At 41.5% G+C, this 25206-nt stretch overlaps 1 protein-coding gene across 5 annotated transcripts in view; it reads right to left on the bottom strand.

Annotated features, from left to right (window-relative positions):
- The window catches only part of nedd4l (NEDD4 like E3 ubiquitin protein ligase), a 466571-nt gene that overhangs the window by 417262 nt on the left and 24103 nt on the right, over positions 1-25206 (bottom strand). The gene's annotated exons all lie outside the window — the stretch shown is intronic.

Genomic DNA, 25206 nt, shown 5'->3' with positions numbered 1-25206 from the left:
CAGATCAGCGGTCACTCTTTACGGAAGGACTGAGTACATGCATCTGCTCTCCTCATATGCAGATTAAAAAATGTTTCCCATATTCCCATCCATGTCACTGGACTTCAAACATGGCTGTTTATTTATTTTCTTATGCATTCTTCAAAGTACATTTATTATCAAAGTATGTAAACATTACACAACCCTGAGATTCATCTCCTACCAGGCAGCCACGAAACAAAGACACGCAATAGAACCCATTTAAAAAAGACCGTCATGCACCCAATGCACAGGGAGATAAAGAAAACAAACAATAAAAGTAAGCAAACAGCTGCAGAGCCAAAGTTTTACCAAAGACACGAAGCCAAGCATCACTGCAGCTACAAAAGGCCACAACCTCAGTTCAACACAAAGCTGAGTAAATTTAGCGAGACCATAGATGCAAAGCCAGACATCACTGCAGTCGGACCAGGCCACAGACTCTGTTCCAGCGCAGAGCTGAGTAAATGTCGTGGAGCAGTGAGCAGAACCGGCCAGGACCGGTTCAACCTGACCTTTTCAATCTGGCCCGGCGCTTAAATTGTCCGAACATCGGGTCGTTCCTCACTCTCGGACCGTTCTGGGGCCTGAACTCCGTCATCACAATTCAGCCCATGCCCAACCTTTCCAATTCAGCCCGGCGCTTAGATAGGTCAGACACTGGGACCTCCCTTGCTCTCGGAATGCCACGGCTCTGTCTCGACCCCATTTGCCTCAACCATGCCTCACCTGTGCCTCCGCCACTGCTCGCCTCTCCATTGTTAGCGTTGATCGCAATTAAGTGTTATTAATGAGATATTTAGTAGTTTTCTTTGCTTTGATGTTTTGCCACTGATTAGAAATCGCTGGGCATCACCAGCCCCATCTTAAACTGGAAATGTAGTATTAAAAAAAGTTTATATATTGCACCATAATGCTACCAGAAAACAACAGATTTCATGACATATGTCAGCAGTAATAAACCTAATTCTGATTCTACCTGGTGTAGGCTCTTCCATTTATCTCTTGTTTCTATGGAATATGACTTAAAGTTCAAAGTAAATGTTATTTTCAAAGTACATATATGTCACTAAATACTACCCTGAGATTCATTTTCTTACAGGCACTTCCTGTTAATCAAAGAAGTACAATGGAATCAATGAAAATCCACACATAAAGACTGACAAATTGTGCAAATACATAAAAGAAACAAGTAATAATCAATAAGTATCCCTGAGAACGTGAGTTGTAGAGTCCTTAAAAAGGAGACCATAGTGATCAATTCGGAGTTGTAATAGGTGAAGTTGCCCACACTGGTTCAGGAGCCTGGGTAATAACTGATCCTGAACCTTGTAGTGTGGGACCTAAGGCTTAAGTATCAGATACTGAATTAATTGATCAACAAGCAGAGCTACTGTATACATTTTTATTTGCAGAAGATTATTGGCACATTTTAAATCTGAAAATTGGGCCTGATATATTAACTTAATTTGAGTACTGTATCTGAAAATTTTAGACACCAGAGATTCTGCAGATGCTGAAAATCCAGAGCAACACACACAAAATGCTGGAGGAACTCGGCGGGTCAGGAGCATCCATGGAGGGGAAAGATCAATAGAGGTTTCAGGCCGGGATCCTGATGAAGGCGGGTTGCATCACAGCTTGGTACGGAGGCTCCAATGCACAGAACCGCAAGAGCCTGAAGAGGGTTGTTGATTCATCCATCTCCATCAGGGCATGAGCCTCGCCACCATTGAGGGCATCTTCAAAAGCTGATGTACCAAGAAGGTGGCATCCATCATCAAGAACCCCCACTGTCCAGGACATGCTCTCTTCTCATTACCACCAGGAAGGATGCAACCAGTTAGAATGCTCCCAGTGTTTTAAGAACAGCATCTTCCCCTCCGCCATCAGATTTCTAAATGATCTGTGAACTCCTGAATGCTACTTCATTATTCCTTCTTTGCATGGTCTGTTTATTGTAACTTGTAATACTTTCTTAATTATGTCTTGCACTGTCATGCTGCCACAAAATAACAATTTTCAAGAAAGTGGCATCATAGGTAGATAGGATCGTAAAGAGCTTTTGGCTCATTGGTCTTCGTAAATCAAAGTATTAAGAACGGGAGTTGGAATTTTATGTTGAAGTAGTTAAAACAGTGGTGAGGCTTAATTTGGTGTCTTGTGTAATTCTGGTCCCCTCTCACAGGATATCTTGTTTTTTTGCACCGTGTTCTGCTTGGCCGACAAGAAGAATATCAATAAATTTGAAGAAGTGCAGAGAAAATTTACAAGGACTTTGCTGGGGCTTGAGGGCCTGAGTTATAGGGCAAGAATGAGTAGGTTAGGACTTTATTCTCTGCAGCGTAGGAGACTGAGGGGTGTTTTGACAGAAGCACCCAACATTATGAGGGTATAAACAGGGTAAATGCAACTGGGCATTTTTGACTGAAGTTGGGTGAGACTATAACGAGAGGACATGGGTTAAGGGTGAAAGGTGAAATGTTTAAGGGGAACCTGAGAGAGAATGTCTTCAGTCAGAGGATGGTGACAGTGTGGAACGAGTTGCCAGAAGTGATGGATGCGGGTTCGATTTCAACGTTTAAGAAAATTTTGGATAATTAATGGATGGGAGGGTTATGAAGGGATATGGTTTGGGTGTAGGTCAATGGAATTAGGCTGAATAATAGTTCATCACAGACCAGATGCGCTGAAGGGCCTGTTTCTGTGCTCTATAATTCTATGTCAGTGATAATAAACCTGATTTTCGATCTAAAGAATGGGCAATATAGAGTTAGGAATAAGTTACAAGTGAGGCAGTAAATAACAGACAAGTTTGTACAGTAAAATATAGTACTCAAATAATTCAACACCTTGGTGAAAACATGGCATCATTTTTTTTAAAAAACACTCTCCATCCACCACATCCTTCTTCATTACCATGACAAGATAATGCCTATATCATTCTCATAGTGTGCACTGCCTCTCAGCTCTGTAGTGTTTGCATTTTACACAAGACCCATCAGCTATTTGACCCCTTGACCCCACTTTACCATTCAACAGGATCCTGACTAATCTTCAGCATCGAACATCAAACTCAGTGGCCACTTTATAAGGCTAGATTACATTTGCTACCTTCCAATGATCTGTTCTGCAGTCCATGTAAATTAGGAAGATGACCACCAGATGATCCACTACCGATTCAAAATCTTAGGATGCAGGTCATTCATACCTGGGGTTTTCACAGGCCTTTCCTGGGTAACGAAGGATCTCCTCGTTTACAGTCAACTTTTCGTCAATTTTATGAAAATGGCATCAAAAGACTGATCAGAAAGAAAAATTACTGAAAGTGAAGAGAAAGGGAAAACTAGCTCTGTATTCCAAGTAAGCTATTACCAAAATACATATACAGTACTGTGTATAAATCACATACACATAGCTATAGTGCCCAAGACTTTTGCACAGTACTATAGTAATGTTATGTATTGCACTGTACAGCTGCTGCAAAAATAAACAAACAAATTTCATGACCTGTGTGAGTGATGATAAATCTGATTCTGATATGGGTCTCTATTGTGGACTGAGAGTGGGAAGGGAAATCATGGTTGGGAAAAGGGGAAGGGAGAGGGGAGGGTGTGGGAAGCACCAGAGAGACATTCTGTAATGATCAATAAACCAATATACACACACCCAAGACTTTTGCACACTACTGTATTTCACCGTATACAACCTGATATTACTAGGAACTCAATTTCAAGGATTTATTTTCTTGATATTTACTGCTTAATTATTTTTATTTTGTTTTCTTCACTCGTCATTTTGTATCTGCACTGTGTTGTATTTTGCATATTGTTTGTCGTCAATCCTCTTGGGAGTAGACTACCATCGAGACCTGCTGAAGGGTTTCGGCCTGAAAAATCGACTGTACTGTTTTCCCAGATGCTGCCTGGCCTGCTGAGTTCCTCCCGCGTTTTGTGTGTGTTGCTCAGTATCAGCAGATTTTCTCCTGTTTTTTTCATTGATTCTATTGTGTTTCTTGTACTTACTGTGAATGCCCACAAGAACAATGAATCTCAGGGCTGTAAACAGTGAATATGTACTTTGATAATCAATTTATTTCAAACTTTTAATTTTCTATTAGGCATGTTCATCGCTTGGACATTCATAATCCAGGGATGGCTGTAGCACACTTCAATCCATTATATGCACCCATCTTATTCTTCCCCCCTCTAAAATGTCTGTCTTGATCTTTATATTCAGCTTTTTTGAAAGAAAACATTTTTTCCAGCAGTCTCCTAAATCTTCTGTAATTTTTCTATTTCCATATTCTCTAATGAAGTTTCTCCCATTTCAGACTGCAAATGATCCATATTAACATCAGCCGTTTCCACATAGCCAAAGCTTTCATGTTTCCAAAAAAGCTATCCTTTTCTTTTAATTGCCTGTCCTTATCAATATCTTGGTCTTCTGGTCTTGGTTTACAGAATTCGGAAGTTGTCCCAATCATCAAGGTAGCACAGCAGTGTAGTGCTGTTACAGCACCAGCAAATTGCCAATCGGAGCTCGATTCCAACTGCTGTCTATAAGGAGTTTGTGTGTTCTCCCTGTCACTGCATGGGCTTTCTCCAGATACTCCGATTTCTTCCCATGATCCAAAGACATACATTAAGGTTTGTGAGTTCTTGGCATGTTGTGTTGGTGCCGGAAGCGTGACAACATGTCAAAGTTCAAAGTAAATTTATTATCCAAGTGTGGGCATACTCAATAAATGCATAATGGAATAACAGCCATAACAGAATCAATGAGAGATCGCACCAACTTGGGCATTCAACCAGTGTGCAAAACACAACAAGCTGTGCAAATACAAAAAGAAATAAATAATAGTAATAAATAAATAGGCAATAAATATTGAGAACATGAAATGAAGAGTCCTCAAGGTGAGTCCATAGGTTCAATAATTGGGCAAATGAAGATATACCCTTTGGTTCAAGAGCCTGATGGTTGAGGGGTAGTTACTGTTCTTGAACCTGGTGCTGTGAGTCCTGAGGTTCCTGTACCTTGTTCCTGATGGCAGCAGCGAGAAAAGAGCATGGCCTGGTTGGTGGGCATTCCTGATGATGGACGGTGCTTTCTTGTGACCAACACTCTGTGTAGATGTGCTCAATGGTGGGGAGGGCTTTTCCATTCAAGGCCATTGGTGTTTCTACACCAGGCTGTGCTGCAGCCAGTTAATATATGCTCCATCTCACATCTATAAAAGTTCGTCAAAGTTTTAGATTTGGCATGACATCACCGCAAATTCCTGAGGAACTAGAGGCATTGTCTACACTTGCAGCACAACCCTTGCTAATTTGATTTAACACAAATCACACATTTCACTGTTTCATTGTGACAAATAAAGCTAATCTATTAACCTTAAGATCAAACTTAAGTCTTTTTTCAAGAATGAAGATCCGCGATTGATTATTGTCATTCAGTACTCAAGTGTAAAAGAGAATAAAATGATTGTTACCCTTCACCTAATGCAACTTAAAAAAAACACAATAAGCATAAAGAACACAATAACAAAAAACAAAAAATATATATAAATATAAAAGCAATCCTATAAAATATAATGTATAAGTAACAATTACATACGGTTGGTATTATTTATTTTACTTATTGGAATAGGCCCTTCTTCACCTTCAAGCCATACCGCCCAGCAGTCCCCCGATTTAATCTGGGCCTAATCAATTTACAATGACTTATTAACCTATCAACCATTGCGTCTTTGGACTGTGAGAGGAAACTGGAGCACCCGGAGAAAACACACACAGTCACAGGGAGAATGTGCAAGCTCCTTGTAGGCAGTAGCTGGAATTGAACCCGGGTCGTCTGTACTGTAAAGCATGGTGCTAACCACTTGCTACCATGCCACCCCAGGCTTTCCTCAATTAAAGAGATTTGTTCCAGCAGATAGTTTCATTCAAATTCAAATCAAAAAGCTGGGTGAAATACAATATCGGTATATACTACACCAATAAGTAGAGAGTGGAAGGCAAGAGATCAGTGCATCAAAGTTGCATTCCTGCAGGGTTAATAACATGCAAATGAAAATTTGCAAAAATTATCTGTACAAACCTTTTTATTAGTATAATAGCAATTTCAATTCTCTTGATCACCAGGACTCAACCAAAGCTTCTGCTTTCTTCAAGCCTGTTAATATTCCACAACTTTCTAATTACACATGTGAAACAAAAATAGCCTGTATTTTCACCTGTCAACAAAAAATGTTGAAACATTGATAAAAGCTTGTTCACTGAAGGAAAAGGGCAATTTCAAATCAATCTTTAAATGACTCTTCATCTCATCTCATGTTCTCGATATTTATTGCTTATGTATTCAGTATTATTACAGTTAAATATCTTAACAGTTTGTTGCCTTTTGCACATTGATTGTTTGTTGGTGGTCCAAACAATGTTGGAGGCAGTCTTTTATTAATTCTACCATGCTCCTTGTCTTTCTTCGGTTGTCCATCGAAATCCGATGAGGATGTCCACTCCTTTAACAGTGAGATCGTTGATGACTATACAGTCCTATCCTGGACCCACAAACTCTATTGCAGGTGGGACATGTATATGTAGTAGTGGTGGCAACCATGGCTGCATTTCTCCTGGCTCTCTTCTGTTGTCTTCTGGTTATTCTTTCCATCTCCAGAATACAAACCCCGTCCCTACACAGCTGTCGCCAAGTGGTACGGTCAGCAGCAACATCCTCCAGGTCCTCGGGTCTGATCTTGCACTTCCTTAAAGCATTCTTCATCTGATCCTCATAGCACTTCTTCGGCCCTCCAGCTGAGCGTGGACCATGATGTAGCTGGCCTTCTTGTACTTACTGTGAATGCCCACAAGAAAATGATTCTCAGGTTTGTATATGGTGACGTATATGTACTTTGCTAACAAACTTACTTTGAGCTTTGAAAGAACCCGCTGCTGGTCATACACATTGGAAACTGATGTTTCAGGTCTGAGGCTCTTTGGAAGTCAAAAAATGAGGCATAAAACTTGCTGCTTATGATCACTTATTAAGTATTAGAAGAACAAAGAAGATGACGATAGGAAGATGAAGTGAGGGGCTGAGAGGCTGAGAGAGGAAAAGAGATCTTAATGGCAGGGGAAGGAACAAAGGGCAAAAAGAGAAAGCCAACGTGGTTTGCTCCTGGTATACCAGTTTGCAGATTCCACTGAATTTAAGTAACAGTCATTCCATTCAAATTTTGTCACTTGAGTTGACCAATTAGATAGCCCCAAGTAATACAATATGCATAAATACAGTCAAGTTGTTCCAAAAGCAACTGCAACCATTACAAAACACATTGAGCAATTACACGTACATAAATAACTATATAAAAATATGAACAAGTACAAGACAAAGAAAGTAATTATACAGTGTAATCCAAAATATAATTGCAATATCACAGACACAAAAGTCAATTATCAATTGTGAAGTTTCCAAGCACTTCAATAATTATCATTTTTTTGGACAGACATCGCCTTAGTATTCAAATCTATACAAATTTTTCTACAGTATTTTAATGATGCTTAGGTAAGTTGTAGACTTTCAAAAAGATATTTAATAAAGTGTTCCACAATGGAGTACTCCACAGAGTTCGGCGTCCCTTTGTCAGTCTGGGTGTTGATACTGAAGATCAGAGCCCAAAGGTCGATCAGGAATTCATGTCGAAGTCTGATAGCCAAAGACTGGAGGACTGTCCGGGAGCTGATGGACTGTCCATGTGTGTAGGTGGGTGGGAGAGAAGGTGGGAGGGAAGAGGGAAGGGGCTTAGTGTGCTGTTGTTGTTTTGTCGCTTGTTGAGTTCTGTTGTGTTGTGTTCTGGGTTGTACTTCCAAATATCATGGGCATGCTATGTTGGTAACATCGTGGGCTACCCCCAACACATCTAAAGGTTTCATTGTGAACATTTGTGTTTCAGTGTACATGTGATAAATAAATCTGAATCTTAATCAAAGCATTAAAAACAATTCTGCTATGCAGGTCAATTATTGGTTTGGGTGACAAGGGCAGTTCACTCGGATGTGAGAAATTGTGTTCCCCAGTGATTCTTTTTGCCGTATGTTTTAATGATCTGGACAATGTGCTTCTATGTTTCAGTCACCTTTCCAGTAAACATCAACAACTCCATCCTTTCCAAAATGAATATTATCCTTCCCACATTTCCATGCCCAAAACTAAATAGATTGCCATATAATGTTTGAATCAGTGTCTGCATTACAGTGTGCACTACTTCCAACTCAGACAATCTGCAAGAAGAATAAGTTAAGCAGATAAGAGCAGGTGTAAGAACAAACTCTCTGCGTGACTGGGCAAAATTTTATCAAGAGGAGGACAATGCTAGGAAGAGTGCGGTCATCTAGTTTGGAGCCAAGAAAGGGGAAATATTTTATCAATAGCACCACACGAGGAACCAAAATATTTTAACTTCCTCGTCTACAAAAAAAAACAAGCAAAACTTTAATGTTTAGTTTCATACACCAAATATAAAGTAATGTTACCTATGTACAGCACAATACTGGCCCTTCAGCCCACAATGTTGTGCTGACTTTTTAAAATCTATTCCATAATCAATCTAGCTCTTTCCTCCCACATAGCACCCCCATTTTTCCTTCATTCAAAGTGTGTAGAATCTCAGGATCAGAGTCAGGTTTAATATCACTGGCATATGTCGTGAAATTCGTTGCTTTAGAGCAGCAGTACAGAGTAGTAAAAACTATAAACTATACACACACACACTTATTTATTTGAGTAAGTTGTGTAAAAAGAGAGCAAAAAAGTAGAAAAATAGTGAGGTAGTGTACATAGATTCAATGTCCATTCAGAAATCTGATGGCGGAGGGGAAGAAGCTGTTCCTGAATGTGTGTCTTCTGGCTGTTCTCCCTCCCCCTGGATCATAGGGGTCCTTAATAATGGATGTTGCCTTTGAAGCATTTCCTTTAGAAGGAGTCCTGGATTCTGGGGAGATCAGTGCCTATGATGGAACTGGTTGAGTTTACAGCTTTCTGCAGCTTTTTCTGATCCTGTGTGGCGGCCCCTCCACACCAGACAGTGATGCAGCCTGTTGGAATGCTCTCCATGGTACATCAATGTCATCAGCAACAACTCTACTATTATCCTTAATGTTGTTGCCCCACAAAGCTGTGTTCTCAGCTCATGACTATACACCCTATACACTTACAAAGCTGTGGACAAATTCTGCTCTAATTCTATGAACAAGTTTTCAAATGACACCACCATAGTGGACGGAATCTCAAGCAACACAACAATACAGGGCACAGAGTACCTAGTGGCAATAGTTTCAAGCAAATAGTCTATCCTGTAATCAGCAAAATTCCTTCATCATCTTGACATGCCTTGCCAAAAGGCAGAAAGAAGGGTCATATGCACATGGGAAAATATAAAAGCATTTAAGATAGGCACTGCAATTACTGTATGGGGAAAATAGGCCAAAGAATAGGTGAGTAAATGAAGCTGTGTAAGATATACTGTCATAGAGTACTACAGCACAGAAACAGCCCCTTCATGCCATCTTGTCCATGTTGTACTGTTATTCTGCCTCGTCCCATTGACCCGTACTTGGGCCACAGCTCTCCATAACCCTCCCATCCACGTACTTATCCAAACTTCTTTTAAATTTACTATTGAACCAGCATCCACAGCTTCAGATGGCAGCTCAGCTCCTCAAGTCCAGCAACATCCTTGCTAATTTTCTCCGCGCTCTTTCCATCTTATTGATATCTTTTCTGTACGTAGGTGACCAGAACTGCACAAAGTACTCAAAATTTGGCCTCACCAACACCTCACACTGATTTAAACATCTAGCTCATTATTCACAGCAGACGTTTATCTCAAGAAAGACAGATGAAGCATCTGTGAAGATGGAACAGTACCTCAGAGGGCTCACCACATCTACACCAACCATGATGGCAATCTAACCAATCCCATCTGCCTGCAAATGGACTGTATCCCCCTATTCCATTTGTTTCTCTTAAACATTGCTATCAAAGTTCAAAGTCAATTTTAATATCAAAGTACATATATGTCACCATATACAACCTTGAGATTCATTTTATTGTGGGCATACTCAATAAATCTATAGAATAATAACCATAACAGAATCAATGAAGGACTGCCCAACTTGGGTGCTTAATCAGAGTGCAGAAGATAACAAACTGTGCAAATACAGAATGAAAGTATTAATAATAATAATAAATAAGCAATAAATATTGAGAACATGAGATGCAGAGTCCTTGAACTGAGTCTATTGTTTTTGGTAAAATTTCAATGACGGGTGAAGTTATCCCCTTTGGTTCGAGAGCTTGATAGTTGAGGGGTTGTAACTGTTCCTGAACCTGGTGGCATGAGTCCTGAGGCTCAAGTACTTTCTTCCTGGCAACAGCAAGGAGAGAGCATGTCCTGGGTGGTGGGGTTCCCTGATGATAGATGCTTCTTTCTTGCGACAGCGTTTTCTGCTCAATAGTGGGGAGGGCTTTACCCATGATGGACTGGACCATACCCACTACTATTTGGAGGATTTTCCATTCAAGGGCATTGGTGTCTATGCCAGGCTGTGATGCAGCCAGTCAATATAGTCTCCACTACACATCTATAGAAGTTTGAGAAAGTTTTAGATGTCATGTCAAATCTCCACAAACTAGAGGTGCTGTCCTCACAATTCTTCTTAATTGCACTTAAGTGCTGGGCCCAGGACAGATCAAAACAGCTCACACTCCTACCAACCACTCTGTGTAAAAATAAAACTGTCTCATGCTTCTTTTTTAAACTTTAGCCCTCTCATTGTGACCTCTGACCTCTGGTATTTGACATTTTCACCCAAGGTAAAAGGACTACCTACCCTATTTTAGACAAACCTTTTAGTTTGCATCTCATCCTCCAAAGCTCCAGCTATCCACCCTCATAGTTAATATTCTCCAGTCCTGTCAACTTCCTTGTGAACTTGTTCTGCACCCTCTCTAAAGTCCTCCCGTCCTTGCAGAGCCAATGAGAATCAAAATCAGAATCACTTTATTGCCAGCATGTGAAACGTACAAGAATTGATTGCAGTTCGGTGCCAAGCATAAAACACAGGACAATATACCATAACAGACAACACAATCGCAACCAACAATTTACAAGACAATAGTGTAAACAGTCATGAGCAATCAATAATTAGCAGAACAGTCACATATGCAAACCTCTATAATCAAACTTAAATAAATGTGAACATATGAACAGACTCGATAATTATCAACAGAACCAGGAGATCAGGAAAGACCATTTAACAGATGCTGTCCAGGGTCAGTTAGGGTTTTGCGGAGAATATCATCACCATCGTATGCCGTGTCGTATGACGTGGGTGGGGTGATCATGGTCTTGGCAAATTTTTCTACACTAGTGGTTTGCCATTACCTTCCCCTGGACAGTGTCATTACGAGATGGAGGAAGCCCAGCCAATATCAATACCCTTCAGAAATCATCTGCCAGGGAAACGTGGTCGCATACTTGTGATATATGAGCATCCACCACCTGCTCCCATGGCTTCACATGACCTGATCGGTGGGGGAGGGGGTCTAAGCCGGTGCTACACCTTGCCCAAGGGTCATCTGCAGGGTGGTGGAGGGAAGGAGTGCCGTACACCGCCTTCGGTAGAGGTGGATCTCCACCCTCCAGCCAAAAATATAATACTCTAATAATACTCCAAATGTGGCTTAAACAAAGACCTATGGAGCTGCAACATGACTTCCTGAGTTTTACGCTCAATAATTCAACTGATAAAGGCAGGTATTCCATACACCTTTCTTCTCACCATCTGCAATTCTGCTTTTGATTTCAAGAAGCTGTGAACTTGCACTCCAAGATCTCTCTGTACATCAGTGCTCAAGGGCCTTGAGGAATACTTTCCTCTTACATGTTACCTCCCAATGTGCAGCACCTCACATTTATTCTGATTAAATACATTTCCCATTTCTTCATTCAAATTTCCAATTCATTTTGAACTGTCTGTTGTCTCCATGTATATTTATAACCTCTGACATCCCCCCGATTGGTAATTGAAAGGATACAACAGTTATGCTATAGTCCTCCACCTATTTCTTAGCTCCATAGTTCAAAATACATTCAAAATCTAAGTATGTATGTGATATTCAACTCTGAGATTTGTGTTTTTGGAATAACCAGAATATAGTACTAATGGTAAGACTCTTGGCAGTGTGGAGGATCAGAGGGATCTTGGGGTCCGAGTCCATAGGACGCTCAAAGCTGCTGCGCAGGTTGACGCTGTGGTTACGAAGACATACGGTGTATTGGCCTTCATTAATCATGGAATTGAATTTAGGAGCTGAGAGGTAATGTTGCAGCTATGTAGGACCCTGGTCAGACCCCATTTGGAGTACTGTGCTCAGTTCTGGTCACCTCATTACAGGAAGGATGTGGAAACCATAGAAAGGGTGCAGAGGAGATTTGCAAGGATGTTGCCTGGATTGGGGAGCATGTCTTATGAGAATAGGTTGAGTGAACTCGGCCTTTTCTCCTTGGAGTGACGGAGGATGAGAGGTGACCTGATAGAGATGTATAAGATGATGAGAGGCATTGATCGTGTGGATAGTCAGAGGCTTTTTTCCCAGGGCTGAAATGGTTGCCACAAGAGGACACAGGTTTAAGGTGCTGGAGAGTAGGTACAGAGGAGATGTCAGGGGTAAGTTTTTTTACTCAGAGAGTGGTGAGTGTGTGGAATGGGCTGCCGGCAACGGTGGTGGAGGCAGATACGATAGGGTCTTTTAAGAGACTTTTGGATAGGTACATGGAACTTAGAAAAATAGAGGGCTATGAGGAAGTCGAGTAATTTCTAAGGTAGGGACATGTTCAGTACAACTTAGTGGGCCGCAGGGCCTGTATTGTGCTGTAGGTTTTCTATGTTGCTATGTTTCTAACCACAAAACAAAGATAACCATGGGAGTTGCTCAAAGAAAAACATTAACTGCCCCCCCATTCAAAAATAAACAAATCATGCAAATGGCAACAAGAACATCAAAACCCACCAAACACACAAACATATAGTGCAAATAGCAACAAGATCAACCCTGCCCTACAAAAATAACAAACAAATCATGCAAAAGCAACAAGAACAAACAAGCAAAAAGACAGAACATAAAACATAAAATCGAGAGAGTCCATTCGAAACAGTCTTTGACCCCTGTCACCCATGGTTAGTTTAAAATAAGTGATTTCACAAGCCCAACACAGCATAAGAGCTTAAAAACACAAGAGATTCTGCAGATGCTGGAAGAGTAACATACACAAAACGCTGAGGAACTCAGGAGGTCAGGCAGCATCTATGAAAATGAATAAACAGTCAATATTTTGGGCCGAGAACCTTCTTCAGGACTGGTGAAGTGTCTCGGCCTGAAATATAGACTGTTTATTCCCCTCCATGGATGCGGCCCAACCTGCTGAGTTTCTCCTGCATTTTGTATGTGTTAATATGATTTATATATAGTTAAATCCAACTATTTGTGTTGCTCATTCTGCAATACCACTAAGTTATGTCAATTATGTATTTTAAAAATTCCTCTGGGGAAAGGAAAGAACTGTGCATCATTTTAAAACACTTCACAATGCTCTCTTATAATAAACTGTTAATAATTTTATCTGTTGGGGTCAGTCAACATTTAAAGGCTTACTAACATCAGAGAAACAAAAAGTGATCTTGTTCATTGTGCTTGAGAGTTTTCACTGTGTGAAAATAACTGCCACATTTGCTGACTAAACAATGACTATACTTTAAAACTAAATTACATATGGCTCTTAAGTGCTTTTATTCCCTGAAGGCACATCAAAAAAACATACCAGATGAGATTCCAGATGCTGAAAATCTTGAGCAAAACACAAAATGCTGGTGGAACTCAGCAGGTCAGGCTGCATTAACAGAATCGACATTTCAAAGTTCAAAGTGGTATTTTCATGTCACTATATATTAACCTGAGATACATTTTCTTGCAGGCATTCACAATAGAACTAAAAACTACACACAAAGATGGGCAACCATTGTGCAGAAGACAAAGTTTTCAAATACAAAAAATACAAATACTGTAATAATAGATAAGTAAACAAACAATTTTGAGAACACCAGTTGTAGAGTCCTTGAAAGTGAGTGCACAATTGTGGAATCAGTTCAGTATTGAGGTGAATGAGGTTATTTATGCTGGTTCAGGAGCCTAATGGGTGAAGGATAAGAACTGTTCCTGAACCTAGTGGTGTGGGACCCAAGGCTCCAGTACCTCCTTCCCAATGGAAGCAGCAACAAGTATGGCCTAGATGGTGCAGGTCCTTGATGATGGATGGTGCTTTCTTGTAGCAACGCTCTTTGGAGATGTGCTCAATGATGGGGAAGGTTCTTCCGGTGTTGGACTGAGCTATATCCACTACTTTTTGAGGGCTTTATTGTTCTTGAATATTGGTGTTTTCATATCAGGTCATGATGCATCCAGTCAGGATACTCTCCACTGTACATCTATAGAAGTTTGTCAAAGATTTAGATGATACTAGACAACGGGGTGACCCACTGGGGCACCCTTTGAGAGAAGGGTAGTGCAGTCTGATGTGACCAGAATGAACATTAAATTTTCCTGAATGCTAATGCTATCTCTTTTATTTGGAAATTAAAGAAGAAAGAAGCATAGCAAGACAAATATGTGACCAGTATGAACATTAAGTATCCATGAAGTAAATTTGAAGGAATTGGGCTTGCTGGGTCGGGTCTGGAATTAAATGTCCGATGTAATGATGGATTTGGCCTTGAATAATCGCAGAAGGATTCCATCGATTCCTAGTTGGAATGACTTCTTTGGCACCAAAGGGTGTCATTTGGAAGAGACAATTGTATTGTCTGATGTTCTCCTGATGTTCTTCCTGAACTTGTTTGCAATAGGTTCATCATTGCCTTACAAATTGAGGAGGACATTAGGTAGAGGCTGCAAATTGCCCATCCTGACCTGTCCCTTCATACAGCAGAATTGTGCGGTTTCTCTAGTGAATAGGAAGGCACGACAGTGAGGGCATACTCTGGTCATCGAACCAACATCAGCAGAAATGTGACGGCATGCGAGTCATGCATTATGCCTTTTTCCTTCTCTGTCGAGGTATTGTCATCGAAAGCGGCCATTGTCGTCTTCAGCAACTCTCACAATAATTACTCTGTGCCACATATTCTCGAGTTGATCTTTCCTTTTCTCCTCTGTCTCTTCCTCTCTCCTCCTTCTCTGCCTATTGTTGTCATTTTGGAGACATGCATGCCTGTCCTCCTCTGTCTCGTCTTCTCTCATCTTTCTTGTCCTGACTCTTTGATCCTGGAGTTGTGCGGCGCTGGCCTCATTCGATTGTTGTTCTCTCCCTCTCTTTGCTGCTTTCCGATGACGTTTGGCATCATCTCTTGACCATAATGTCCCCCTTCTCTTTCCACGCGGCACAATTAGGCTGTCCATATATTTTTACCCTAATGCTTGATTGAAGATTAGGAAGCAGTAACACCAAAGCCTCCAAGCTGCTGAGGCTGGCCGTGCACATGTGTCGTGGTCTCCGTGGAAGGTGGAAGCAGCTGTGTGAGCATCGTGAGGTGCTGCTGAGACTGGCCGTGCGCATGCGTCAGGCTGTGGCGTCCCGATTTCCATGATGGCCGATCGGGTCTCGGGTGAAAGGCAGCCTGTTGATTTTTGGCGAATGAGCACTTTCATACGAATATATAACCCTGAACTTTGCCTGCATTCTGTAAGTTAGCGCATTTTAATTCGATTTAGCCAAATAAAGTGCCGCTGTAATGCACCGTTTGTGCTAATTGGAGGTCACAAACAAACAGACAGCCAGAGCATGAGAGTTTTAGTAGCATATAGATGCTGATTCTGCACAACATTTCAATCAATCAGGACTGATAAAGTGTCTCAGCCTGAAATGTTGACTGTTTATTCCCCTCCATAGATGCTGCCTGACCTGCTGAGTTCCTCCAGCATTTTGGGATTCCATTCTTTCTGTGCCATCTATTTGCAACCAGCAAAAAGCAAAGCAATTTTATCCTTTGAAGATTAATTAAGAAAATCAACCCTTTTTTGACATACTCCACTTATTACTGTGGACAGCATTTTAACCGATGCATCACCGCCTGGTACAGAGGGATTACTACACAGGATCGGAAAAGGATGCCAGAATTTGCAAAGCCAGCCTGCTCCATCATGGGCAACAGCCTCCCCAACATGGAGAACCTTCAAAAGGCAATGCCTCAAAAAGGAGGCATCCATCACTGAGGTCCCCCATCACCCAGGACACGCGCTCTTCTCATTGCTACCATCAAGGAGGAGGTACAGGAGCCTGAAGACACACACAATTCTTCAGGATCAGCTTCTTCCCCTCCACCATCAGATTTCTGAATGGACATTGAGCCCATGAATACTACTTCACAATTTTTCCTCTCTCTTTTTGCACTAATTAATTTAATTTTTATATAAATCTGACTTGGTTCAACCAAGCAGAGTCCACTGCCAAGAAGGCCCACCAGTGCCTTTACTTCCTGAGAAAGCGAAAGAAATTTGGCCTGTCCCCTAAAACCCGCACTAGTTTTTTATGGATGTACCGTAGAAAGCATTCTTCTAGGGTGCATCACAACCTGGTACGGAAGTTGTCCTGTCCAAGACCGGAAGAAGCTGCAGAAGCTCATGAACACAGCCCAGCACATCACACAAACCAATCTTCCGTCCTTGGCCTCACTTTACACCGCACACAGTCGGAGCAGTGCTGCCAGGATAATCAAGAACACGACTCACCCAGCCAACACACTTTTCGTCCCTCTTCCCTCTGGGAGAAGGCTCAGGAGCTTGAAGACTCGTACGGCCAGATTTGGGAACAGCTTCTTCCCAACTGTGATCAGACTGCTGAACGGATCCTGACCTGGACCTGGGCCGTACCCTCCAAATATCCGGACCTGCCTCTCGATGTTTTTTGCACTACCTTACTTCCCCTTTTCTATTTTCTATTTATGATTTGTAATTTAAATTTTTAATATTTACTGTTGATTTGTACTCCAGGGAGCGCGAAGCGCAGAACCAAATATCACTGCGATGATTGTATGCTCTAGCATCAATTGTTTGGCGACAATAAAGTATAAAGTATAATTTCTTATTGTAATACAGTTTTATATTATTATGTATTTGCAAAGTACTGCCATCAATGAAAAGCTCTACACAATCAAATCTAAATATTATCTCTGAGAAATACATAATTTATGGATTTATTTTAAGAAAACAGAGGGGCAAATTGTGTTTTGCTTTGTGAGATTATCTGTTACGTGGGTTCTTTTGAGTGAAGAAAGAAAACATTATTCTCTTAAAATAGTTCATGAAAGACATTCTATCAGAGCTTAATTCCAGCAAACACAGCTCAATGAGACAGAACCAAAGTAGTTATTCAATTGGTCTGCCATGTCCTTGTTCCCCATAATCAATTCACCTGTTTCTGTCTGTAGGGTATAATATCATTAGTATATGTTGTGAAATTTGTTGTCTTAACCAATCTTTTTTCTTTTCACATATCAATAAAAGCTTTTACAGTCAGTTTTTATGTTCCCTGCCAGTTTTATCTCATAATCTTTTTTCCCCTTCCTAATTAAGCCCTTTGTCCTCCTCTGCTGGACTCTGATTTTCTCCCAGTCCTCAGGTGAGCCACTTTTTCTGGCTAATTTGTATGCTTCTTCTTTGGAATTGATACTATCCCTAATTTCCCTTGTCAGCCACGGGTGCACTACCTTCCCTGATTTATTCTTTTGCCAAACTGGGATGAACAATTGTTGTAGTTCATCCTTGTGATCTTTAAATGCTTGCCATTGCATATCCACCGTCAACGCTTTAAGTGTCATTTGCCAGTCTATCTTAGCTAATTCACGTCTACTCTGTCTATATCTCTCATAATCTTGTAAACCTCAACCAGGCTCTAATAAATACTCTTAGAAGGTTCTGATAAACCTCTGTAAACCTCTGTCAGATATGAGAAAGAGTAAAATAGTTGGTTTTAAATTGCAGAGAGAGTAAAGGAAGGTGTGAATAGGTCAAATGTGTTATCACCTTACTTCTAATTATCACCTGTTATCCAATGCAAAAACACACAGAGTTGTACTACGAGAGATAAAGCAACTTCTTCTTTATTAATAGCTCACTACTGGAAAGAGAGCGCACTTCTCGGACACATACAGGATCCGTACCAGTGGTCTCTCTCCCTCAAAGTACAGAGACACAGAGTTTTTATATCATTTATGTCCTGTAACAAGAAACAAGTTTTAGCTACCCCCATAGTCACATGCCCAGCAACAGTGGTATTTTAAGACAAAGACCCTTTGGTTACCTTAAAAGGCAAAAGCCATCAAACTGACATTGTGCACAATGAAGTAGTTCCTCATTTTTTTTTTAGACAGTTTTACCACATCATGCAAGGCGAAATAAGAATTGCAAGGTCATATTGAACCTTTGTCTAACTTAAGAGTATTTATAGGACTAACTTACAGACAAAGAGAGAAAATCGGAACCCAATTCACAAAACATAACTCTTGCAAAATTGTCAGTCTGAAAGCAACACAGACGGACCACCCAGACAGAAGTCCGAGCAACCCCTCCTCACAAGGGTCTGAAAACTACCCCCCAACCCCTTCAACCTTTCAACATGTCAAATGGAGTCCCTACAATAAAACGAGGCCAGGGTTAGAGTCATACAGAAACACAGAGCCTGTGCCAACTACTATCCGTCCATTTACACTAATCCCACATTAGCGCTGACAAAACAAACTGCTGAAAGAATTCAGAAAATCGCTGCTTGACCTGCTGAGTTCATAAAGCAGTTTATGTTTAGCTCTAGATTTCAGTATCAGTAGTCTCATATTCCTCTGCATCGGGGTTCCCAATTTTCTTTTTATGCCATGGACCAATACCACTAAGCAAGGGATCTGTAGACCCCAGGTAAGGATCCCCTGATCTACAATAATCCCACGGTTAATATTCTCTCTAGATTCTCCACAATTTATTATTATGCAAGAGATTATAGATTGGCTTTAGTTTATTTGTCACAGGTAGATTGAAAAATACGGTGAAATTATTTGTCTGTGTCAAAAACCAACATCATCCCTGAATGCACAGGAGGCAGCCTGCAAGTGTCACCATGCTTCCGGCACTAAAATAGCATGCCCACTACTTACTAATCCTTCCTAACCTGAACACCCTTTGACTGCGCAAAGAACCTGGAGTACCCTAAGGAAACCCACATATTCACGAGAGAAACCTGGAGCTCGCAAGTGTCACCACACCTCTAGCACCAACACAGCACTACTTACTAAGCCTTACAACTTTGGACTACAGGAAGAAACCAGAGCACCCCAAGTAACCCATGGAGTCACGAGGACAGCATCAGAAATTGAACCCCAATCCCTGGTGCTGTAAAACATTGTACTCATAGCTATATCACCATGCTGCTCTACCGACCTAGGAGACGTTTAACCTACCAGGGATAAGAAGGTCGGCAGAGGGGGTGTTGGGGAGAATGTCATCAAATCAGTGGCGAGGTATGACATAGGATCGGAAGATGTTGAATCTTTGTGTATTCAGTTAAGAAACTGCAAGGTAAAAGGAGGCTGATGGCAGTTATACACAGGCATCCTAACAGTAGCTGGAGTGTGGACCACAGATTACAACAGGAAATAAAAAACGCATGTCAAATGGGCAATGTTATGATAGTCATGTGACATTTCAACATGCAGGTCAATAGGAAAAATCAGGCTGGAAATGGATCTAAGAGAGTGAGTTTGTTGAATGCCTATGAGATGGCTTTTTAGAGCAGTTTGTCATTGAGCCTACTAGGGGATTGATTATATTGGATTGAGTGTTATGTAATGAACCAGAGGTGATTAGGGAGCTTAAGGTAAAAGAACCCTTAGGAGGCAGTGATCACAATATGATTGAATTCAACTTGAAACTTGATAGGGAGAAAGTAAAGTCTGACGTAGCATATTTCAGTGGAGTAAAGGAAATTACAGTGGTATGAGAGAGGAATTGGCCAAAGTAAACTGGAAGCAGCTGCTGGCAGGGATGACAGCAGAGCAACAATGGCGTGAGTTTCTGGGAAAAATGAGGTAAGTGCAGGATAGACATATTCCAAAAACAAAGAAATTCTCAAATGACAAAATAGTACAACTGCAGCTGACGAAGGGAAGTCAAAGCTAATGTAAAAGCAAAAGAGAAGGCATACAATAAATCAGAAATCAGTGGGAAGACAGAGGATAAGGAAGCTTTTGAAACCCTACAGAGAGCAAATAAAAGAATCATTAGGAGGGAAAGGAGAGCTGAGGGTGGATATAGAACCACTAGAAAATGAGGCTGGAGAAATAATAATGTGGGGCAAAGAAATGGCAGATGAACTAAATCAGTGGTGTGTATCAGTCTTTACTGTGTGCCAAATGTTGCAGGGTGTGAGGGAAGAGAAGTGAGGGCAGTTACTATTACAAGGGAAAAGGTGCTCAAAAAGCTGAAAGACCCTAGGGTGCATAATTCACCCAGACCAGGTGAACTGCACCCTCGGGTTCTGAAAGAGGTAACGGTAGAGATGCTGGAGCCATTAGTAATGATCTTTCAAAAAGAGAGGAAATTATAGGCCAGCTGTGCTGATGACAATGATTGGGAAGATGTTGGACTCAATTGTTAGGGATGGTGCAGGACAAGTTAGGACAAAGGCAGCATGATTTCCTTAAGGGAAAGTCTTGCCTGGTAAACCTGATGAGATTTCACATAGGATAGACAAAACGGATGCAGTAGATGTTGTTTAATTGGACTTTCAGAAGGCCTTTGACAAGCAGCCATGCATGAGGCTACTTACCAAGTTAAAAGCCCATGGCATTACAGGAAAGTTACTGGCATTGTTAGAGCATTGGCTTATTGATAGGAGGCAGCAAGTAGGAATAAAAGGATCCTTTACTGGTTGGTTGCCAGTGACTAGTGGTGTTCAGCAGGGGTTGGTGTTGGACTACATCTTTTTATGTTGTATATCAATGATTTAGATGGCTTTGTTACCAAGTTTGCAGATGAAATGAAGTTTGGTTGAGGGGCAGGTAGACAGATTAGGAGAATAGGCAATAGAGTGGCAAATGAAATACAACACTGGAAAATGCATGGTCATGCACGTCGACAGTAGAAATAAAAGTGCAGACTAATTTCTAAATGGGGAGAAAATCCAAAAATCAGAGATGCAAAGGGACTTGGGAATCAATCTGCAGTACGCCCTAAAGGTTAACTTGCAGGCTGAGTTGGTGTTGAGGAAGGCAAGCGCAATGTAGCATTCATTTCAGGAAGTTTAGAATACAAGAGTAGGGATCTGATGCTGAGGCTTAATAAAACACTGGTGAGGCTTCACCTTGAGTACTGAGTATTGCACATTGAATCTTTGGGCACTACCTCACTTTATTTTTAATCTATGCAATATTGTTCATTGATTTACTTGTTTATTTATTATTACTTTTTAATTTTTTTTTCTCTGCTAGATCAAGTATTGCATTGACCTGCTGCTGCTAAATTAACAAATTTCACGTCACATGCCGGTGATAATAAATCTGATTCTGATTATGAATAGTATTGGGCTCCTCATCTAAGAAAAGATGTGCTGACATTGGAGAGGGCCCAGAGGAGGTTTACAAGGATGATTCCAGGAATGAAAGGGTTATCATACAACGAACATTTGATAGCTCTGAGTCTGTACTCACTGAAATTCAGAAGGATGAGGGAGGATCTTGTCGAAACCTTTTGAATGTTGAAAGGCCTAGACAGAGAAAATGTGGAAAGGATGTTTCCGATGGTGGGAGAGTGCACAGCCTCAGGATAGAGGAGCGTCGATTTAAAACAGATGCGGAGAAATTTCTTTCCCAGAGAGTGGTGAATTGTGTAATTTATTACCAAAGGCAGCTGTGGAGGCCAGGTCAATGGATGTACTTAACACAGAGCTCGATAAGTTCTCGATTGGGCACCGCATCAAAGGTTACGGGGAAAAGGCTGGGGATTGGGACTGAGGAAGGGAAAAAAAAGGGCCAAATGGCCTAATTCTGCTCTGTTTCTTATGGTCTATCAACCCAGGATACATTTAACCTACCAACCTGAAGGCGTTTGGGATGTGGGAGGGCTCCAGATCACCTGGAGGAAACACAAGCAATCATAGGAGAACTTGCGAACACCACACGTACAGCGTAAGGGATGAACCCAGGTTTCATTCCCGGGTTGGTGCAATTAGAGAGACACAACCTAAGCAAACTAGCATTTTAAAAACATATTAATGTAGAGCAGTTACACAGTGTGTAAACAATGAAGGGTACACAAAAGGCGTGAAATGCTGAGCTGTGTGACATACCCGGCAAGTCAGGCTGTGCTAACAGAGGGAGTGAAGCAAAGTTAACCTACCAAGCTTGTACAGTATCTATGAATCCTAATGTTATCAGACTCTCATCAGGATGATAGGATGGACCCTTGGTCTCACAATCTAATTTGTAGTGATCTTCCAATTATGTCTTTCCTGATTTGGTTTGCTATTTTATTTCTAGCTATTAGATTTCACTCCTTCGACATCAAGTCGGCCGTTTTTTATATCGTTTGTACATTTCATTTAGACACTATTAGTTAGAAGCATGTTGTTATGAGTTGAAGCAATGTTAATCAATATTTGAATCTGTCTCTTGTGAGAATGCTGAGAAGTACTGTATTTTTACTCAGCTCCTTGTGTACTGTAACGCGATGATGAACAATAAAAACTGGAGTTTACCCATCTGCCTAACTTACGAAAATGGGGGCAGAAATCTTGCACTTTATCATTTACATGCACTTACGGTTGTTATATCCATGGGGACAATAGACAATAGGTGCAGGAGTAGGCCATTCGGCCCTTTGAGCTAGCACCGCCATTCACTGTGATCATGGCTGATCATCCACAATCAGTACCCTGTTCCCGCCTTCTCCTCACATCCCCTGACTCCACTACCTTTAAGAGCTCTATCTAACTCTTTCTTGAAAGCATCCAGAGAACTGGCCTCCACTGCTTTCTGAGGCAGAGCATTCCACAGATCCACAACTCTCTGGGTAAAAAAGTTCTTCCTCAACTCCGTTCTAAATGGCCTACCCTTTATTCTTAAACTGTGGCCTCTGGTTCTGGACTCACCATCAGCGGGAACATGTTTCCTGCCTCTAGCATGTCCAATCCCTTAATAGAACCATAGAACATTACAGCACAGAAGCAGGCCCTTTGGCCCTTCTTGGCTGTGCTGAACCATTTTTCTGCCTAGTCCCGCTGACCTACACTTGGACCTCTCATCCATGTACCTCTCCAAGTTTTTCTTAAATGTTAAAAGTGAGCCTGCATTTACCACTTCATCTGGCAGCTCATTCCATACTCTCACCACTCTCCATGTGAAGAAGCCCCCCATAATGTTCCCTTTAAACTTTTCCCCCTTCACCCTTAACCCATGTCCTCTGTTTTTTTTTAAAATCTTATATGTTTCAATCAGATCCCCTCTCATCCTTCTAAATTCCAGTGTATACAAGCCCAGTCGCTCCAATCTATCAACATATGACAGTCCCACCATCCCCGAATTAACCTCGTGAACCTACGCTGCACTCCCTCAATAGCAAGAATGTCCTTCCTCAAATTTGGAGACCAAAACTGCACACAATACTCCAGGTGTGATCTCACCAGGGCCTTGTACAACTGCAGAAGGACCTCTTTGCTCCTATACTCAACTCCTCTTGTAATGAAGGCCAACATGCCATTCGCTTTCTTCACTGCCTGCTGTACCTGCACGTTTACTTTCAGTGACTGATGAACAAGGACACTTAGATCTCGTTGTACTTCCCCTTTCCCTAACTTGACACTATTCAGATAGTAATCTGCCTTCCTGTTTGGGGAGCCGGGTGGTAATGGAAATAAACTCCCACTAGTTATTAAATGCTCCCAATGCAGTGTGTTTCAAATGGCCTCTGGCAACCAAGTCCAGCTCCTGGCCTTCATGTGTGGCCTAGCTACTAAGCCTGGTAGAACCTTTCAAACTGACAGGAGAAGGGGCAAATTCAAGTTATCAGCACCTTAAAACCAGTCGCTTCGGATAGAAGGGGCTCGTCAGCCGTGGTTGGCAGCTCACCTAGGAGAAGAAAACCCCTGATCTCAATCCTCCACTGACTTGCAGGCTATACCTGCTCATTGGAAGGCTTCAGGAGTAAACCCTGAGGGAAAAATCCAGAGTTGGAGTCCCCAAGGCAGTCCTACATTGAGCTCAACGCTGTCTGGCAACTATCTTGCAACACTGCTGGCGCCACATTGCATCTGTCTCTGCCTTTCCTTTGTATTTATCAGATGTGTGAAGAGGGGGTGCTTGCTACCTGGGCAACAGCTAGCTCTCTATATTGACTTGGCCTGTCTTGCATATTTGGACAGCTAGAACACAACATTCATGCTCAACCCTGAGCAATGGAGGCCTCAGAAGCACTTAAATAAATCAGAAATTGGAAAATGCTAGCGTCAGCAATGAGGAACCCCAATATGGATCATTAATGTTCCTTGGGAAAGAGGATCTGTCATCCTTACACAGTCGATTCTGTACAATACATGCGACCCACCACTGTGACTGACTATTAATTTTCTCCTCAGTTCAATTAGTGATGGATAATAAATGCTAGCAGTGATGTTGTATCACTTACCTGTTTACCTGCACTGCACTTTCTCGGGAGATTTCACACTGCATTGTTATTGTTTTATCTTACTCTACCTTAATGCACTGTGTAATCATTTGATCTGTATAAAAACAAACAAATCTAGCTTTTCACTGTATCTTGGTACGTAACAATAATAAATTATTATTAAGGCATCCGTTAGTCTTGCGAGACCATGGATCTGCGCCTGGAAAGTCTTCACTCTCCAGGGCACAGGCCTGGGCAAGGTTGTATGGAAGACCAGCAGATGCCCATGCTGCAAGTCTCCCCTCTCCACGACACCGATGTTGTCCAAGGGAAGGGCATTAGGACCCATACAGCTTAGCACCAGTGTCGTCGCAGAGCAATGTGTGAGTAGGTGCCTTGCTCAAGGACACAACACGTTGCCTTGGCTGGGGC

This window comes from Mobula hypostoma, chromosome 3 (assembly GCF_963921235.1).
Source record: "Mobula hypostoma chromosome 3, sMobHyp1.1, whole genome shotgun sequence".
NCBI classification, from domain to species: domain Eukaryota; kingdom Metazoa; phylum Chordata; class Chondrichthyes; order Myliobatiformes; family Myliobatidae; genus Mobula; species Mobula hypostoma.
Note: the sequence above shows the minus strand (reverse complement) of the source record. Positions and strands in the feature narration are given on the sequence as shown.